Raw genomic sequence first — 19023 nt, 5'->3', positions numbered from 1 at the left:
TCCGCTGGACGAATGAACTTGACAAATTCAGCTTATTGGCGACATCCCGAACCGAACTTCTCGGATCACGTCTAAACTGCTTAACTACGCGCTTGTGATCTTTTTCACTGACGGAGCATCCATTTTTGCCGTTCTTCACCTTCCGGTCGATGGTTAGGTTCTCGAAGTATCATTTTAGTACTCTGCTGACCGTGGATTGGACGATTCCCAGCATCTTACCGATGTCCCGATGTGACAACTCCGGATTCTCGAAATGAGTGCGCAGGATTAATTCACGACGCTCTTTTTCGTTCGACGACATTTTTCCAAATTTACGAAAAATTAACAGTGAAGCATGGCCAACGTGATCTATACACTCTTATCTGATTATAAGCGAAAGCTGAAGATATAATTCCTAAAAATTAAATTTCTACAGCATTTTTTTCCGTGATGCAATTTGATGTGACACACCCTTTAGAACAAGTCAATCAAGATGGGTGCAACAATATATAAAAAAATTTGCTCAGCTTCACATCGATGGAACGATGTAGACAATATTCAAGCTTGCTGCAGGACAATAAATAATTTTCCGAATTTCTATTTACACTCTACTGAATTTTCTAATATTGAATTGTATGGAGTTCGAGATATGCTTGCACTCACATTTGTCAGTAATATAGATTAGTTTCGCCTCGTACAACTAAGGACGATAGTTTGACAGATTCACATGATTTCGTAATTCAATGTCTTTAAGGCGAAGGTGGAAGGAAGCCAAACATGACTGCCACAATGGCGCTCATTTCTTTCGTCTCCATCACCAATAATTTTGCGAAACAGTGTGAAGAGAATGATCGGTTTTCGCACACTTCCCATCAAGTAATATCAATCAAACTCTAATCGATTACTCGCAAGATATTCAATTTTCATCTGCCGTCGCACTGTATAGTGAAAAACGTCGGAAAACTCGAGCTACTGCTCTGAAAATTAAATTTTCATTTTTCAATTTTCCGCAATGGTTTTGTTTGTATTGGTGGAAGCATCGTCATTTTTTCGACACTGATGCCAGATAACATCATCGGAACAGATATAAAAACCAAGGCGCCTAGAAGTATATCCTAAGGTGGGTCAACTTGCTAAAACCACTTTTCAGCCATCTTGGAAGTCTACTGTGTTTTGTTTGTAAACAAAACACAATACGCTAGTGCCGAAGCTCGCTCGTGATCAGTCTGTCTCTTTCACGCTACAAGCAAATAATTCCCTTCTGCTTTCTTCCGTACTGTTTTCATATACCGCTCCCCTAACCAACTAAGTGACGAAACGGCCTCACCTAGTACCATAGACCCGTCTTGATAAAAACCACTCAATAAAATATTATTCCTGAGTCATAGCGTTTGATGTCATAATAATAACAAAATTGTGTTGATATCAATACAATTATTATTTTTACGTTTAATGGGTCTATAATGTAAGTTTTAGCAACTTTAACATTGGTATTGTATTGTATTGTGTTGTATAGTATTGCAGGATTCGGAACAGTGCCACGACTGCCTATGCTTTCAAAAATAGTAAACGGAAAAGTATTACCTTCAATAAAAATGCCTTGGCCAACGAAGAGAAGGGTTAAGGCTCTCCAACGTGAATATGTGAAAACAATACGATCAACGAAGGAAAATATTAAGGAATTATCAACATCGAGTTACAATGCGGAAGAACTTGTTAATACCAAAAGAGCCCCAATTCGCATGTGTTATAAATTTGCTCATGTTACGCTCGCGTATAATCAGAATTTTACTTCATATGCAAATACACCTTCTATATAGAAATTAATATTTGCAATTGTTCATACATTTAACTTCAGTATTGAATTTGATATTGAGATAAAATATTGAATTTTTTTTTTCTTCAAATGTATTCTAAGACACGTGTCAGTGAAGCGCCACACAGTCTGATAAGTGAATTGTTCTATTTACGTACGAAGATCAAAACTTTACGAAAATTAATCCCAGTGCCCAGGGGGGAATTCCCCACCGGTTGAAAATCACTGCGCTAGATCCAATTTCGCACCTGAAAAATTCGCGCATTCTAAAACAAGCATTATACAAACTTGACACTTGATACAATTCAATATTAGAAAATTCAGTAGAGTGTAAATAGAAATTCGGAAAATTATTTATTGTCCTGCAGCAAGCTTGAATATTGTCTACATCGTTCCATCGATGTGTAGCTGAGCAAATTTTTTTATATATTGTTGCACCCATCTTGATTGACTTGTTCTATATTTTACGCTCAGCGCCTGCACACACACATATGAAAATCATGCCGTGTATGGTAGTCACCAATACCAATACACACTAAAATATAAATTGAAGCATTGTTTGTTGACAATGACAGAAATCAGCAAGATTATAACCTGGTCTTTCAGAAGTTGGACAGAGTGTAATTTCGATTGGTCGTGACTCAGGGCAATTCGGTGGACTCATATGCTTGGGATCGTATCCACCAAATAAGCCTTATATCATTTTATCACGTCTTTGGACTATGCAATTGCATTATTCCATGGAATTGAAATGGCTCGTGTCAATTTTGAATATAACACGTATTGGACAAAATTCCATCATGTAACACGATTCTACAACTGATCAATGTCAATAAAACGGTAAACACGATGAATGGGAAATATTACATCATTCATTCAGGTACAGGACGGACTCGATTATATACAGTCTCCAATTTCTTTTCACTGTATATAATCGAATCAAAAAACAAACAAAAAATTTTTATATACTTTTTTTTTTGAATATAAACGGAGAATTTAATTTTGATAAATCCTCCTAAAGTTAGAAAATCCCTTTCTTATATAAAAAGTTACATATATTAGGAATGCTTCGGGTGGTGATAGAGGATCATATTTGAGGAAAATTTGGTTGAATTTCAAAAATGACATAGTTATTGGCCTCCTTTTTTGTACCGGGTTATGTTTATCTTCGTGACCGAAAGAATTCGCTACAGTAAACAAACAACCGCTTAGGAAAAGTGTAGTAGGCTAGAAATATTGTGGCGCGGGAAAAACATCATGTGTACGAGGTATGGCTATTAAATAACGAGACTGGTTACGAAAAAGGCTTATATTTTAAAAATTACGGTACACTGATATCCCCTCCCCTTCAATATACTCCCTTTGGCTCCCCACACACCTTTCCATATGTTTCTTCCATTGTTCGAAGCAGTGTTGAAACTCTTCTCTTGTGATGGCGCTTTTTCCTTCGCCTCTTCTACGGACTGAAATCGGGTACCTTTTAACACGAATTTGAACTTAGGGAATAGAAAAAAGTCGCATGGGGCTAGATCTGGCGAGTACGGGGCATGTTCGAGCACTGGAATGCCCTTATCGGCTAAAAATTTCTTCACCGACAGCGCGTTATGGATAGGTGCGTTGTTGTTCGTGTTGATGATTTCACATGATTTCCGACGCGCACTACAAACCACGTTCCATTCAAACCACTGCTGCTTGCAAACTACTATAGTGACAAAGACGTGTTTTCGTACGTTTATAGCAGACACTTCAAGCTACCGAACGCACTATTCGTTTTTCCCCCACCCCTCTAGGGCGCCCTCCAGGTGCGCAGTCTTGGCCATACCTCGTATAAATGCCTCACATTTCTAATATAAATTCAGTCGTTTTCATTTTTTGAAATTTATTCTGAGGTCAATGTAATGGGGACGAAATCTCCATTTAACGAGGATAAGGAATCGAGGCGGCCCAAGCCGCATAGATGACGCGGTCCGAGTCCACCGCTTATCCGCCGTCGGAAGCGGCGGTGTCTAGCGCGCAAAACTGGGTTCTACTAATTGCCCGGCTAGTTTGAAACATAGGATACGATCCTTTAGCAATGGCCGAGCTTTAGCGAGCGTCGAACGGCATTCGTTTGCACGGGGCGTTACGTTTGTCCGGTTATTGTTTGTTTTGAAATACAATATCGCACCACAATATTTCTAGCCTACTACACTTTTCCTCAGTAGTTGTTTCTGGTTGCAGTCGTTTTCTGCAGCGATTTATTCCGGGAACCGTTTACCTTAAACTGGGTATAATTCAAAAAATAAGGTACATAGGACGATTCTGTCGCTTCCATTTGAATTGAACGACCGTATTTCTTTTATTTGGCTCAGATTTTGAAGACACATTCTTTATGAGCCAATTTGTATCATAGAATTCCCATTCTAACTCTAGCCTAACTTTTGAGAAGGGCCTAGTTGTTATTTAGGCCCTTCCCAACATATATATTTCTGATTTCTTTTCACTGTACATAATCGAATCCTGTGTATAATCGAGTCGCAAATATAAATTTTTAATTGTTTTTTTTTTTGGCATGTATTTATCGTTTTTTGAATATAAAAGAGGAATTTGATTTTTGATTCATCCCCTTAAAGTCAGGAAACAGATGAAAAAAATAAAATTATCCAGATTCCATCAGAAGGGGATAGATGATTGAATTTGATGAAAAAAAAACCTTCTACGCATATGTTCAAATTTCAACAATGACAGAGTTATAGAACTTTTTTCTTTGTTTCGGACTCTGTCGCCTCAAACTGGCTCTACATTAAAAAGTACGCTACGGAAGACTATTCTGTTTCTTTCATTTAAAAGATGAGAAAATTTAGTACAGGATATATTAGTGGAACATCTAAATTAGTGGATTTTAATAACATTTTGGAATTGAAAAACTTAAAAGTTAATAATTTTCAATGTGTTTTTGTTAACATTATCCTAAAATATTATTTAACACTAGATTGTGTCTATCAATTAAATTGAAGCTCTCCAACCGCTCTACAATTTGTTCTTTGACACCCAACTTCTATCTTTCTTAATTTGGCTGCAATATCGATATAAACAATTCCTGGTGAAAAATACAAGCAAAATCTTCAAAAATCGCAAATTTTACTCCACTGTACATATAATAGCCACTTAAATTTCACCTTAACGTTGAAAGGTTATATTTGAAATATAAAAAAAAAAATCCAAACTGTATATAATCGAGTCCAAAATTGTATACAATCGAATCACATATAATCGAGTCCGACCTGTACAATTAATAATTTTCTAAAAATTATAACTCAGAAATGGTCCGATTGATTTGGTATCTTCCGCAATGTTTTAGGTTATTATTGGGGCTATATGGAGAAAGTATGCACTGCTAAAAATGTTCTATTTTGAAAATAACACTCAAAACTCAATTTGCTCAAAAAAGGTGTTAATATTTTTTTTTAAATTGAATTTGTGAAACTATTTTCAAATTTGTCTTAAAATTGTTTCTGGGACCGATTTCATGAAAGTACGCATAATTTGCAGTCAAAAAGATAAAGGGCAAGCATATTTCCAGCATTCTAAGTGAGCACAAACACAAATAACTATCCCGACTCAGCCACCCTTCAATCCTTCAACACGCGCAAAAAAAAACGCCAAATGCGTATACACGCACAAAAAATATTACATTCGCGTATTGTTGAACAAACAAAAGAGAAACGAAGCAACCAATTTGGAAGTGACCGAACCAGAATATGTAAACACATGGCGAGCCAGGCAGCAGGCGTGGAAAACGTGAAAAGTGTAATGATGACGAAGCGCAGATGTCAGAAACAAACACACACACACAGGCACGCACGCACGCACGGAAGCTAGCAAGTAATCATTACGTAATTCGCAGTAAACAACACAGTATACAACAATGGGGACGCCATCGGTGCTAAAGGAAACAAATTGGTGAAGTTCAAAGTGATACTCGGCGCAAAGAAATCGCACAATCTACTCATAAGTGGGCATGGAAAAAGGGTTGCTTTGCGAAGGTGAATGTTGAAGCGATGATATTAAGGTGAATAATTGTGTTTGTTTTTCCGACGAGAAAGAGTCTAGCGCTGCCAGGCTTTCTCCGAAGGACAATTCACGAAAGGAGGAACGAGCGAGAATGGCCCAACAACCCTTTCCACTTTCATATTTGACTGACAGAGACCAGGAGGAACGACAGGCGCTCGTGATGAGGGTAAGGTGAAAATGTTCGGGGTTGATTGCGCATACAAATTGGCAATTCTTTAAACACAGAACATGAAGTTGATGTTGTCGAGTAGCGGAAAAATACCGGATACAAAATTGATAAGCTGATATCATTGTGCTCGTAACAGGTTTTCATAATTCTATCAACGTTCTCCGAGATCTGAGGATTCTTGCCGGTTCATAAGAAGAGTTGAAATTTTAGAGAATAAATTCACAATTTTTTGATTGATTCATTTTTGGAACCCACTCATTAACAGTTTCATTTTGGAAACAGAATCAATATTCATTATCAGGCAACGTGTTCCATATGAGTAGTAGAAAGACGTTTTTCTTTGATGTTGAAATATTAACATAATTTCAACAGAATAAATTAAACGCGAAATTTGTTAAAAATACATCAGGAACTGCTACAAGAGAATATTTTCTCAGAGCTTTGACTTTCAATTGCTATAATCAGCCGAATTCAACCGGAAAAAATCCCTCCATAAAACAACTGCAAAAGAAACAATTGCTCAGAAAAATGTAAGGTCACAAGTAGGCTAGAAATATTTTGACGCGAAAAAACATCATGGATACCGCGGTGACATTGCTCCGGGGTACATACGAAAACTTGATTGTAGATCACTAACAAAAAGAAACAAACTATTCCGTTTACTCAAAGCAGACGATTTCGAACGAAGCGAAGGGAAGCAATTTAAACACACCAATACAATTCTATGTAGTTGTTTACTTCTCAGGGTACTCTTTGAGTGCCAATGTATGGGAAAAAAGTGACCTTCGAATTTTCAAATGGGACTTTCTTAAAAAATATTGATTTCCACGAAAAAATACCCTATGCAAAGTATCAGCTGAATCAATTTTTTTTCTGATGCCAAATGTCTTCAAATTGCATGAAGCGTCGAGATCTACTGTCATCTCGAAACATTAGAGAAGGTTGTGTCCAAAACACGACCACATTTTTGACGTAGAACGACGCTGTTATTTTGTTCAAGTCGCTTGTAAATAACTTCGGATATTATTTTAGAATGCTGCGAAATTTTTGAAATAACTGTTACTTAGAATGGTTTGGGCGCCCTCAAATGGTTTTTTATTGTAGAAACAGTTGACGATAATTGATTGATGATTCATTCTTGCCCTCGCAGAACAATACACAAGCTGATCGCACTTATATAAGACCAGATGATGGTCTTGCTGCCTTGTATCATTGTAAACGAACAATGCTTCAATTTATATTCTAGTGTGTAGGTATTGGTGACTACTATACACTGCATGATTTTCATATGTGTGTGTGCAAGCGCTGTGTGTAAACGAATGTTTTTGTATTTTTCAAGTGTCAAGTTTCTATAAGACCAGTTACATTTTCCGTGGTTCAATAAATCTGCAAAATTCCAAAGGGAAAAGTGCTCATGGAGAGAGAAAAGAGACAACTCGATGCATTTCATCAAAAAAAAATTTGGTATCAGAGAAATTGCACGTCGGATTGGACGATCTCATTAAGTAGTGCTCAATTATTTGGCGAATCCTCAAGGATACGAAGGAGAGAGCTCCACGTAAATCGACGCTCTCTGACCGGGATAAGCGAGAAATAGCTAGAACAGCTTCGAATACTACAAAATCACTTATGCAAATAAGGCATTATTTCAATTTAATCAGGTTCCGGATCCGGATCGCTCTCCAGACTTGAATCCTGTTGGGGAGCCTGGCATAAGAAATTCGATGGCTCACCGCTTCAGGCCCCCAACATCGACGAAAATCCAGTATTCATAACACCGTCGGGAGAAAACCCCAGCAAAGCAAAACTGCACTCCAATGCAGTGCCGACGACAATCACACAATCAATCGGTCAGCTGTTCTCTTATCAGCTAATGTTTCTTCCACAGTAAGAGTATTTCAGCACACAAGTTTACTCAACACACACATGAATTCATATTTCACAACATTACATATACATTTAATCATAAATACTCATTACATTAATTCACAGATTCACATACAATTAATATAAATTACATTACAGTTCATTCCAAAATTACACAACAGAACATTGACAAATAGGTTCCAGCTTTCCTCTGTATGACCCTAACAATTAATTCCCGTGGTGGACCGATAGCAACTGAGATCGCTCCGCTTAGTGCTAAGTTCACAGCGCACTGATGATGATGCTGTTGATCCCGTACTCGTGCGATGTTTCCCGAAACCAACAGTTCGGTAGTGGTGAGCCTAATCCTCCGTTTTGCTATCGTTCTGCGTGCGATGTTCGAGTCGTACGGGAGTGATAAGCGATTAGGCAATGCTGCTTGTCTCGCTTTCGCTAATGACCGACCCGTGCCGATAAACGATATCATCACATGGTCCGTTGTTTACCAAATACTCCTTTGTTCGAGACCAGCTGATTGGTACTTTCACTCTCGTTTATGTTATCGATCTAGGGATGCCATGTTAGTCGCGAACAAATCCTACTTAAAATCTTAGGGGGATTTATTACGCAGAATCTACACTGAGGGAAAACGGTACACCACGATTAAAGAGCTCAAGGTCGCAATTTCGGAAACATGGGAAAAATATCGAGAAATTCGTTCAGCAGAATTTGGTAAATAGTATTCCAACAGGAATTTCCAAAGTTATTAGTCGGAATGGCAAGTTTGCCAATCGTTGACATGTAAATCAGCCGATCGTTTTGAGTTATTTATTGATAATACTTATGAATTTTGAAGTGGTCTTATAGAAACTGGACAGCTGAAATTATCATATTTAAGCACAATAAATAAACAAAGAACTCTTTTGAACGAAATTGACGTTAAACAATGAATGTATCTTGTTGAATTTCTAACTGTTTGTGTTGCAACGAAATAGAATCAGGGTGGTCCTATAGAAATTGGACAGAGTGTACATTCTCATGCTCGAGATAAGCGCAGCTGTAATCCTTAATGGAGATAGACTTACTACTGTCATGCGAAACCAAATCACACACGAAATTCCTGAACAATTATTTTCTTGGTGAGCCGATAGCCTAGTTTGATGGTTCCCCACAAATTTTGTAGTGCAAAACCTTAATAAAATGGCGTCAGATATAATGATTGCAATGCCATAGACATCAGCGAGTAAGTAATTTGATCCGCAACTCAATCCGAAACGAAGACATGTGATGACGGAAAACAAGGAAGAACAAGCGATGTTCATTGCTTCGTATCTAGAACGATACTGAAGGTTTGCCTCCGCGAGATCCAATATTTATGCTCTAGACAAAGATTCCCCTTCGTTCTACTTCTTCTTCTTTACTTTGTTCACGGAGACTCATTCCCCTGCGTTACTCACCGATAAGCTGCTCGTTATTGGCGGCTCACAAACGTTATTAAAGCTCACAAATGAGCAGAACAAACGTATGGGACAATGGAAATGGTTCTAGTTTTTATCAGTTTAAACCGTTTACATACCAAATCTTAGGGAATTTCCGATTCATTTGTATTTGTATTTATTTCTCAATTCAACTGACAATAGTCCCAATGAATAAAAAAACTTATGCTAATCTTAGTTGGCCAGCGATACGAAGTAGGTCGAGAAGCCGTTGTCGGAAATTGTTGGCCGAAATATTAAAATCGAAGAGATTGAAATTGTCGTTGAAATGCTGACAGATCGAACGGATGGGCTCATGCAACCCATAATTTCTGCTTCGTGGTTCCAACAGCAGAAAATCGCGTTGGCGTAATAGTCTTTCAGGTACGTACATATTCAGTTGAGCCAGCAGTGGTGGGCAGCCAGGGTCTCCTGAGAATATTTTCCCAGCAAATGTAGCTTGAGTGACTATGCGTCTAACTTCAAGTGGTTGAATACTCAATAGACGACAACGATCCTCGTAGGGTAGTGTGGGATCCGAGGATCGCGCAAACGAAGAAATCGGAGGGCGTATCTGACGAACTTCTTCTGAATAGCTTCAATACGGGCGATCCATCTAGCGTGATAGGGGCACCATACCACTAAGTTTGATTCCAATATTGATCGGACAAGTGAACAGTACAGGGATCGGAGACACAGTGGGTCACGAAATTCGTCGGCAATTTTGAATATAAAGCCCAATTGGCGATTGGCTCTGGCAACAATATCGTGATAGTGATTCCGAAAAGAAAGTCCGCTATCCAGGATAACTCCGAGATCCTTGAGGTGTTGTAGTCGGTCAAGATGACAACCAGACAGGATGTAGTAATGGATGATCGATTGATTTTTGCGGTGATAGGAGATCACGTTACATTTTTCGACACTGACACTCAGCATGTTTCTGGAACACCAACCTGCAAAGGTACATACCAATGTTTGCAGATCCTGGCAGTCCGAATGGCATTTGACTAATTTGAATATTTTTGCATCGTCAGCAAAAAAGAAACGACATTCCGGAGGTATCAGCAACGAAACATCATTCGAAAATAATGAAAATAATAGCGGCCCGAGGTTACTACCTTGCGGCCAATCTTGACCCGAACTGAGCGATCTAATAAGTAGGATCTGAACCAATCAAAACTCCTTGATGAAACACCGAGTTTATCCAGTTTAGCGTGGAGAATTTCGTGGTTCACTGAATCGAAAGCAGCTTTCAAATCCGTGTAAGCAGCATCAACTTGCCATCCTGAGTCCATACTTCGTAAACAAAACGATGTGAACTGCACCAAGTTGGTGGATGCCGACCGCTTTGAGTAGAAACCGTGCTGTTGTGTGTCGATATAGTATTTGCAACAAGCAAACAATCTCTTCTGTAATGTGAGGAATGTCGAAGTTGAATTCATCACGAGGCAGTCCGCTGGTAGATTCGGCAACTTGCATAGCAGAGGTTGAGGAATTGTTAAATACTCGTTTAAAATGGCGTGCAAACAAATTGCATTTCTCAGCCGTGCTATTTCCAAAAATTATAGAGCAAGGCCGTCCAGCATCTTTTCGTTTGGTATTCACAAATGACCAGAACCCACGAAGGTTGGTGCGTAGATTCGCTTCCGTTCGTTTTACGTACCGATTATAGAAAAAACGGTTACATTGACGGTAACAACGACTGGCCAAATTGAACAGGAACACGAAAGATTGCATCCACTACTGTTGTACAGAAGTACTCCACTGCAACATTGACGCTATCGGTAGATTCGATGAAATTCCAGTCAATATTGGCGAATTCATCACTCAATAAAGCGTAGTTGGCTCGACGGAAGTTCAGAGATGATTGTTCAGATGGTGCAACATAAACGATCGGAGTGTACGAGCTTATTAACGTGACGAGAGCAGAGTGATCAGCATCAAGATCAATTAGAGGATCAGCCGCCAAAGCAATCGAAGAAATGGGTAATGCTTGGCTTGAGAGAACCCGTGAAGGTTGAATCCGTCCAGGAGAGCACAGCAGGCCTCGGATATATGTGATGTCAATGGATCGATGATTAGTGTACTATTTTCGGGGAAACACCACTGCAAACCTGCTTGATTATAGTCACCGAACAGAAGAGCAGGAGAGTGAACTTTCAAACGATCTGAAACTGAACCAATGGATTTCACGTGCCACCAAAACCTACAGTTGCTCAAGTAGCAGAAAAATAGGGGCAGGATCAAGATAACTGGTTAGTCGCCACGTGACAGCAATCAGTACTCCTCCACCACGAGATTTATGACTATTTAGATGACTTCTATCGGTTCGGTATACGGCGTACAAAGGTCCAAAAAGCTGCGTTGAGAAAATGCGATCATCCAGCCATGTTTCAGTCAGGACAATCAAATCAAACTCTTCTTCGGAAACAGACGAGAAGAAAGCATCTATTTTGGTCCTCAATCCACGCACATTTTCCTAATAAATCCGGAGGTTCGAGGAACGGCGATCGCCGGAACTGGAAATCGAAGGGATTTCAGGTGCCGAAAGTTCAGAATTATCAGTATAATTGGCGTGGAAAGCAATACACTTTTGTCAACACACACACACATGAGCAGACGCAACAGAGGAGCGCTAATGCTCGACACAAGCTTATATACAATAATTAAAAACGATTCAAATACACAAAAAACAACGGGAAAAAGCACGACATTAAAATACAGTTTGTTTATATAATAGTGATGCCAGTAGCTGTATGCCTATGTTTTGGTATGCAAATCGTCAAAATCCGTTCGCGGCAAAAACAGTTATTAACGTTAACTTTATTTCATAAAATCGTGACCTGTTTTCTGATTTGGCACCCTTAACGAAAGACGTAGTTCTACGTCACAGAAAATTGTCGAAAATCGACACTCTGGGACACTTTTTCCGGAGTACGATGCTAAACGTATTGTTTAGGGTGCCACCGTAAATCGTCATCTCGATTTTTCATACGGAATTTGCTGCGAAATGTATATTTGCACGATGCAAAATATTAGCTCAATCGGACTTCATTCACTAGTGTCGCAGACGTCTGAATGTGAGTTTATTTGAAAACCGAAAAATCATTTGAAATCGGGGTTTTCAAAAAAAAATGATGCCAAATATCTTTAAGTTGCATGAACCGTCGAGACGAAGCCATGTTACCTAAGCCAGTCTGTGATACCGTGCGCAAGTATACGATTTACGATCGCTAAAGGTCGGTCGGACTTTGCTAGAGGATTGTATCCCATGTTTCAAACTAACCGGGCTATCAGTGGAACAAAGGTTTGCGTGCGAGAGATCGCCGCACCCGACGGCGCGTCGGCGGTCGACTCGGATCGCTATTCTCTTTATTGAGCGTGAAGAGAGAGAGAGAGTAGCACTATTTTCAGCCTTCATTAGTTTGCATGAAATTTAAAGGCGATTATTGAGTGACGATGTGTCTATTGAAATGAAATTGTAAGGCTCTGATAGAAATTACGCTTTTTTTTCTTTGAGGCATTTATACCCATAATGTTTTTCCCGCGCTACAATAGTTCTAGCCTGACATAACACTTTTTCTGAACGGTTGTTTATGTTTCAGTTGTTTTCTGGTTCGTTTTTTTTTTGGTTCAGTGAGTGTTCCGATGTTTGAAACCATCAGAATAGCAGAAACGACATTTATCTTTTTTCAGTTTTCCTACTCGAACAGTCAACGTATTCAGATCTGTTTTATTCAAACTGAGTGGGCTGCGTGTGGTTTTGTAACAAAGTGTAATAATTAGTCACGATTATCATAGTTTTGAGAGAGAGAGAGAGACGGCATCAATTAGCTTTGATTTCCCGCAGGATTTCGCAAATTCCGCATGGTGGCTCAAATCCTACGAGTTTAGCAGTAGAATCAATTCTTGCTAAGAGAATTATCTTTTCATTTAATTCTACGCAGTGTAGAATGTAGATTAACATCGATAATTGCAGCCAGTTATTCTAAAGATGGAATGCATTCCCAAACTAGCTTTGACGCGTATGCTTTGAACGAATTTAGAGCTGCTTGAGTATCCGACAAAAAAACAGGAAGTGGGTTATATCTGTGGTATAACCGCAAGGGTGACGTAGGACTACCATTGATTTAGTGATCATTTGTTTTCAGTTGCATCTGAATCAATTCGGAATGAATGAATAAACGAATATTTAGGGAACTTCGAAAACGAGAGCGTTACGTTGAAGGCACAACATTCAGCAGAAGAAGCAATCACACGAAAGTTGTATAATACATAATACATTGCTTGTATTGTGACATGATTTGTATTCCATTTCCAATGGACAAAATATCTGTTGCATCAAATCAGTCTACATAATTTTTGCTTTCGCTCATCCTTTCTCACAACACCCATTTCTCGTTTGAGAAATTGTAGAGTAAACATCGTTTGCCAGTGCGCGTAGAGCGGGAATTCCTTCTTAAGATTCATTGCACCCCTAATAAATTGCCGAAAGACGTGATCTTCCGTTGATCGCACTTGTTTGAAAAATCACAAAACCAAATGTATTTGTTCGCAGTATTATATGGATAGAAAACATAATAAACTCTTTCGCTTGAATGTATTTTTCAATTCCAAGGGAACTGGCAGATTATTTTTCAGCAACGATAACATCTTTCCAGATTCTCCTCGATACTCGAAGCCCACCAGTGGTTAAAGCTAACTCGAGAACCACCTGTTCATTGCACTTGATCGAAAATCACAAAACCAAATGTATTTGGTCGCAGTGTTATATGGTTAGAAAACATTAAATTAAACTCTTTCGCTAGGATGTTTTTTTCAATTCCCAGGGGAGCTGGCACATTATTTTTCAGCAACGATAACATCTTTCCGGAATCTTCTCGACGTTGGATGGCAACCAAACGAAAATAGTTCCGCGCGTGTATGTGTGTTGGTGCTCCCTTGGCCGAGTGGTTAACGTCATAACTAACATGCCGGGTGTTCGGGTTCGATTCCCGTTCTGGTCGGGGGAATTTTTCGTCAAAGAAATTTCCTCCGACTTGCACTGTCATCACGCGTATTCTAGAGCTTGCCACTCAGAATGCATTCAAGGCGTGTTATTCGGCATAGAAATCTCAACTAAGTACTAATAAAAATGACGCAAGTAATACTACGTTGAGACGGCGAAGTTCCTCTAGGAACGTTAGTGCCATTGAAGAAGAAGAAGAAGATGTGTGTGTGTGGCGGCTGCTCCGATGTCTCAAGTGGAACCGTTTGTGACATCACTCTCCTCCTGATGGATTCCCTTCTGGCCTAAGATGCACAAACAGGCTCTTGGAGACACTGTTCATCAGCGCTTTCATGATAAACGAAGTTAGCTTCACCACAACAGCGACAACATGCTCCAATCGCTGTTCAATTATAACTGAGTGGATTTCCGAGCGGCGCTCGCTTATATACCGATTGGTGATTTCAATAGCCTGTTTTGAAAGCAAGTTTTTGAATGAAAAAGTAACAAATATATAACGCGTAGACATTTTATCTTTCGAATGAAGTGTTTATCATACCATTTCGTTCGGTTGTTTAGGAGCTATTAACGCTCAAAATCTCGGTCTCCCGCGTAACGCTTTCGTTTTTGAAACTTTGATCTTACACCCCGGTATAGAAATGAAAAACGTAGTCCTACGTCAAAACAGATACAGGTCGGACTCGATTATCCGGAGTATTGATTTTTTTTTTCACTCCGGATAATCGAGTCAAAACATTTTTTTTTTCTTTATATGTTTTTTTGCATGTATTTTTCGTTTTTTTGAAAATAAAAGAGGAATTTGATTTTTGATTCATCCCCTTAAAATTAGAAAACACCTTTCTCACATGAAAAAAATTAATTTATCCAGATTCTCTCAGGAGGTGATAGACGATCATATTTGATGAAAAAAATCCTCCTAAGCATATGTTCGAATTTCAACAATGACAGAGTTACACAACTTTTTTTTTTGTTTCGTACTCTGTTGCTTCATACTGGCTCTACATTAAAAAGTACGCTACGGTTCTGATGCTTTCATTTGAAATATGAGAAAATTTAGCACAGGATATAGTAGTGGAACAACTATATTAGTGAATTTTTATAACATTTTGGAAGTTAATAATTTTAATGTGTTATTATTAATTTTATCCTAGAAATTTATATTAAACTAGATTGTTTCTATCAATCAAAATGAAGTTCTTCAACCGCTCCACAATTTGTTCTATGACGCACAACTTCTATTTTTCTTAATTTGGCTGCAATATCGATATAAACAATTTCTGGTGAAAATTCAAGCAAAATCTTCAAAAACCACGACTTTTACCCCACTGTACATGTAATAGCCCTTTAAACTTCACCTTAACTTCGAAAGGTTACATTTCTTCATGAAATAGTCATATTTGAAATATAAAAAACAAAAAAAAAATACAAACTGAATATGATCGAGTCTAAAATTGTATATAATCGAGTCTGACCTGTACTGTATTCCATTAGTCAAATCATTTCATTTGATACCAATATTTTTTTTCTATCCCATTTTATTTATTTATTAGGCTCATTAGCATTTTATCTGTAACAGAGCTGGGTTTGTATCGTGTACATGTACATATGTTTATGTTTCTATAAATTGTAAATTACACAGTAGTAGTAGTAGACATTTAGGCATTTGGTTTTCTGTTCCATTATGGTAAATTACACTATAGTAGCCATTTAAGGCGTAAGGGTATTCTATCTGTTCTTCCATTGTTCAGCAGACCGGACAGCGGAGACAGTTGATATTGATCATTGTTGGGTTATTTATAGAACAGCAGCCCGATGTTTCTTGCAGAGCAGAGCAGTTGTATGGATGAATCGATCTTATTTCGACCGTGGATCGATCTCCATCGCTGATGATGGTTGCGTGGACGTATTTATTCTATAATAACACAAAGTTGGTCAATTGAGGGCCCTGAGTTTGAACTCACGATCGATCGCTTAGTAAGCGATAAATATTGAGGGCAAAAAAATACATAGTCGACCATTTTGTGGCGGCGACCTTTTCGAATTTATGTTGCTCATAGTGTAGTGTATTCTCCAAATCAAGCCATTCAGCCATTTTGTTGTGGCGGCCAAATTGAATCTTGAAGATTATGGAATACGCAGTTTTATAATGACAGTAGAATTAAATGTATGTTCCAAATTTCAGATCAATCAGTCAACAGGAACGGGGCCAATTTTCTATTAATGTGGGACAACCCTACAAACATTCAAACGTACATAGAAACAGTTCAAGCTGAATGAAACCATTTAAAAAGTAATTAGTTGTTTGAGGACTGCGGCCATCTTGGAATTGTATTTTTCATTATCTGGTATGTTCTACTAGTCGAGAACTTTTTTTTTTTATACCCTATTGATGAGGTTTTGAAACAAAAATATATATATCGCCATTTTGTGGCGGCGACCTTTTTGAATTTATGTTGTTTATTATGTTTCGTGTTCTCCATGTCAAGTTATTCAACTATTTTTTTAGCGATGGCCAAATTGAATTTTTCAAGATCATGGAATACGTAGTTTGATAATGACAGTAGAATTAAAGGTGTCTTCCAAATTTCAGATCAGTCAGCAGCAGGAACGGGTTCAATTTTCTATTAATTTGGAACAACCCTACAAACATTCACACATACATAGAAACAGGTCAAGCTGAATGAAACCATTCAAAAAGTAATTAGTTGTTCGGGGACGGCGGCCATCTTGAAATTGGATTTTTCATTATCTGCTATGTTCTAGTCGAGATTTTCTTTTGATACATTTTTGGGCATTTTTCATAAATAACTGTGTTCTACTAGTCAAGCCTTTTCATTTGATACCCATATTGATGGGGTTTTTGGATTTGCATTTTTCATAAATAACTGCTTTCTACTAGTCAAGCCCTTTCTTGCGATACCCATATTAGCTATTCAACATAGAATTATTATACAAATTATTCAAAATTTCCGAAAATCAAAAATATAATACTCCGGATAATCGAGTCTAAAATTCCGGATAATCGAGTCCGACCTGTATTGGTATGCCTATGTTTTCTAGTTATCCAAATATCGAATATTTTCATTTTCGAAAAGGTTTCAAAAGTTAAGCCCGTTTTTAATTTATATTCCCCAGATAATCAATGCCTTCTTCCTTGTTTGTATTAGAGAGGCTTTAGACTTTGCAGTTCATTCGCCTCTAAACCAATGCTGAAGCTTTTTTTTTGTTCTATGTGTCAATTAACAATGACAACAGTTTAACTTTTTTTCCCTATTTCTTTCGAACGCGTATGCTCAGCTCAAGGATGCAAATCATAATATGTATGTCAATATAGGGTGTGCAGCAAATTAGTGCATTTATCCCCATACCAACCTTCTTTCAGCTCATTGAAATAGCAACGCTATTCGCATAAATACCGCGCTTCATAAGGCTACAATACACAGCCACAGCGCTACGCAATAACTGTTGCGCAATTATACTACAATTGTTATCGAACGGAAATGGGAGTGTTCGTGGAATAAACTGTAATGGTTTTCCTTCTGAGTGTTGTTTTTCTGTGCTATCATTATTTCTTCCGTAATTAATTCATCCTTTAGTGCAGAGAAACACGTTCGGCGCATCGTCGATTGTGTTCTCAAGTTTCCGTCAAGCAAACTGCCCCACAATTCGTCAGGAAATAAAAGTCCCATCCGAACGCGAGGAAAATGATTGCAATTCCATCCCGGAAACGCCCAAGCTCCCCCCAACGCTGCCCCTCGCGCCACCGCTACATCACGACCCGCGTATCATTTCACTCTCACTCCCAATCGGTCTCCCCTTCTCGGACCGCCAAATAAAATGCAATCTCAAACCCATCAGCGGAGGGAATAAAAGTAAATTTATATCAGCGCTCTCTGGCGGAACTTGTGCCAGAAAGTGCGGCACGTTCGCCACGTCCAGGTCGTACCAAACGGATAACAACCGTGTCATTCGCTGCGCTGCGCTGCCCTGGCTGACTGGTCTTGACGGACTTTCTTCGCCCAGTGGGGAAATGGGGAAATGCTTTCATCGCATCCATCGGGGAAACTGATTCCACCAAGTGACCGAGCCCGAGAATATGGATGGCTTTGGCCTAAATATCACAGAATCGACACAGCCCATTGATAAATGTTTGCGTTGTTGCCCTCGGACGGTCATATCCTGTCCGGAGGGGCGCACGACACGCTTATGGTGCGTGGAATGTTGAAATGCTTTCAGGGGGTGATGACGAGGAAACAGAAGCGCGCAAAATAAACACGTGATAAAAAAATACCGAACATAACTAGAGTATATTGTGTAGTGAAGCCAGATTTTCGCTTTTTTGCGAACAGAGTAGTAAAAAAAAGGGGAAAACACCGCCGTGGCGTTAAGTGAAAATAAATATTATCCGAAAGGCGCTTAGTAGCGAATATATAAGTTATTATCAATTATCATGAGAGATAGGGTAAATCGGAGATAAAACCAAAAAATAGTTGTAACTAAGTGAGCGTCAGGTAATCCATATTGCTGTCACCGTTAGCATGATTTCTTGTCGGAAAAGTAGAATCATGGGATACCCATTAAAAGGTGAAAAGTCGTGCATTTGTAGAAATATTTTAGACAATGGGAAGCAGATTATTAGAGGCAAGTAAAAAAAAAC

Source organism: Toxorhynchites rutilus, chromosome 2, assembly GCF_029784135.1.
Source record: "Toxorhynchites rutilus septentrionalis strain SRP chromosome 2, ASM2978413v1, whole genome shotgun sequence".
NCBI lineage: Eukaryota > Metazoa > Arthropoda > Insecta > Diptera > Culicidae > Toxorhynchites > Toxorhynchites rutilus.
This window is presented reverse-complemented; position numbering follows the sequence as displayed.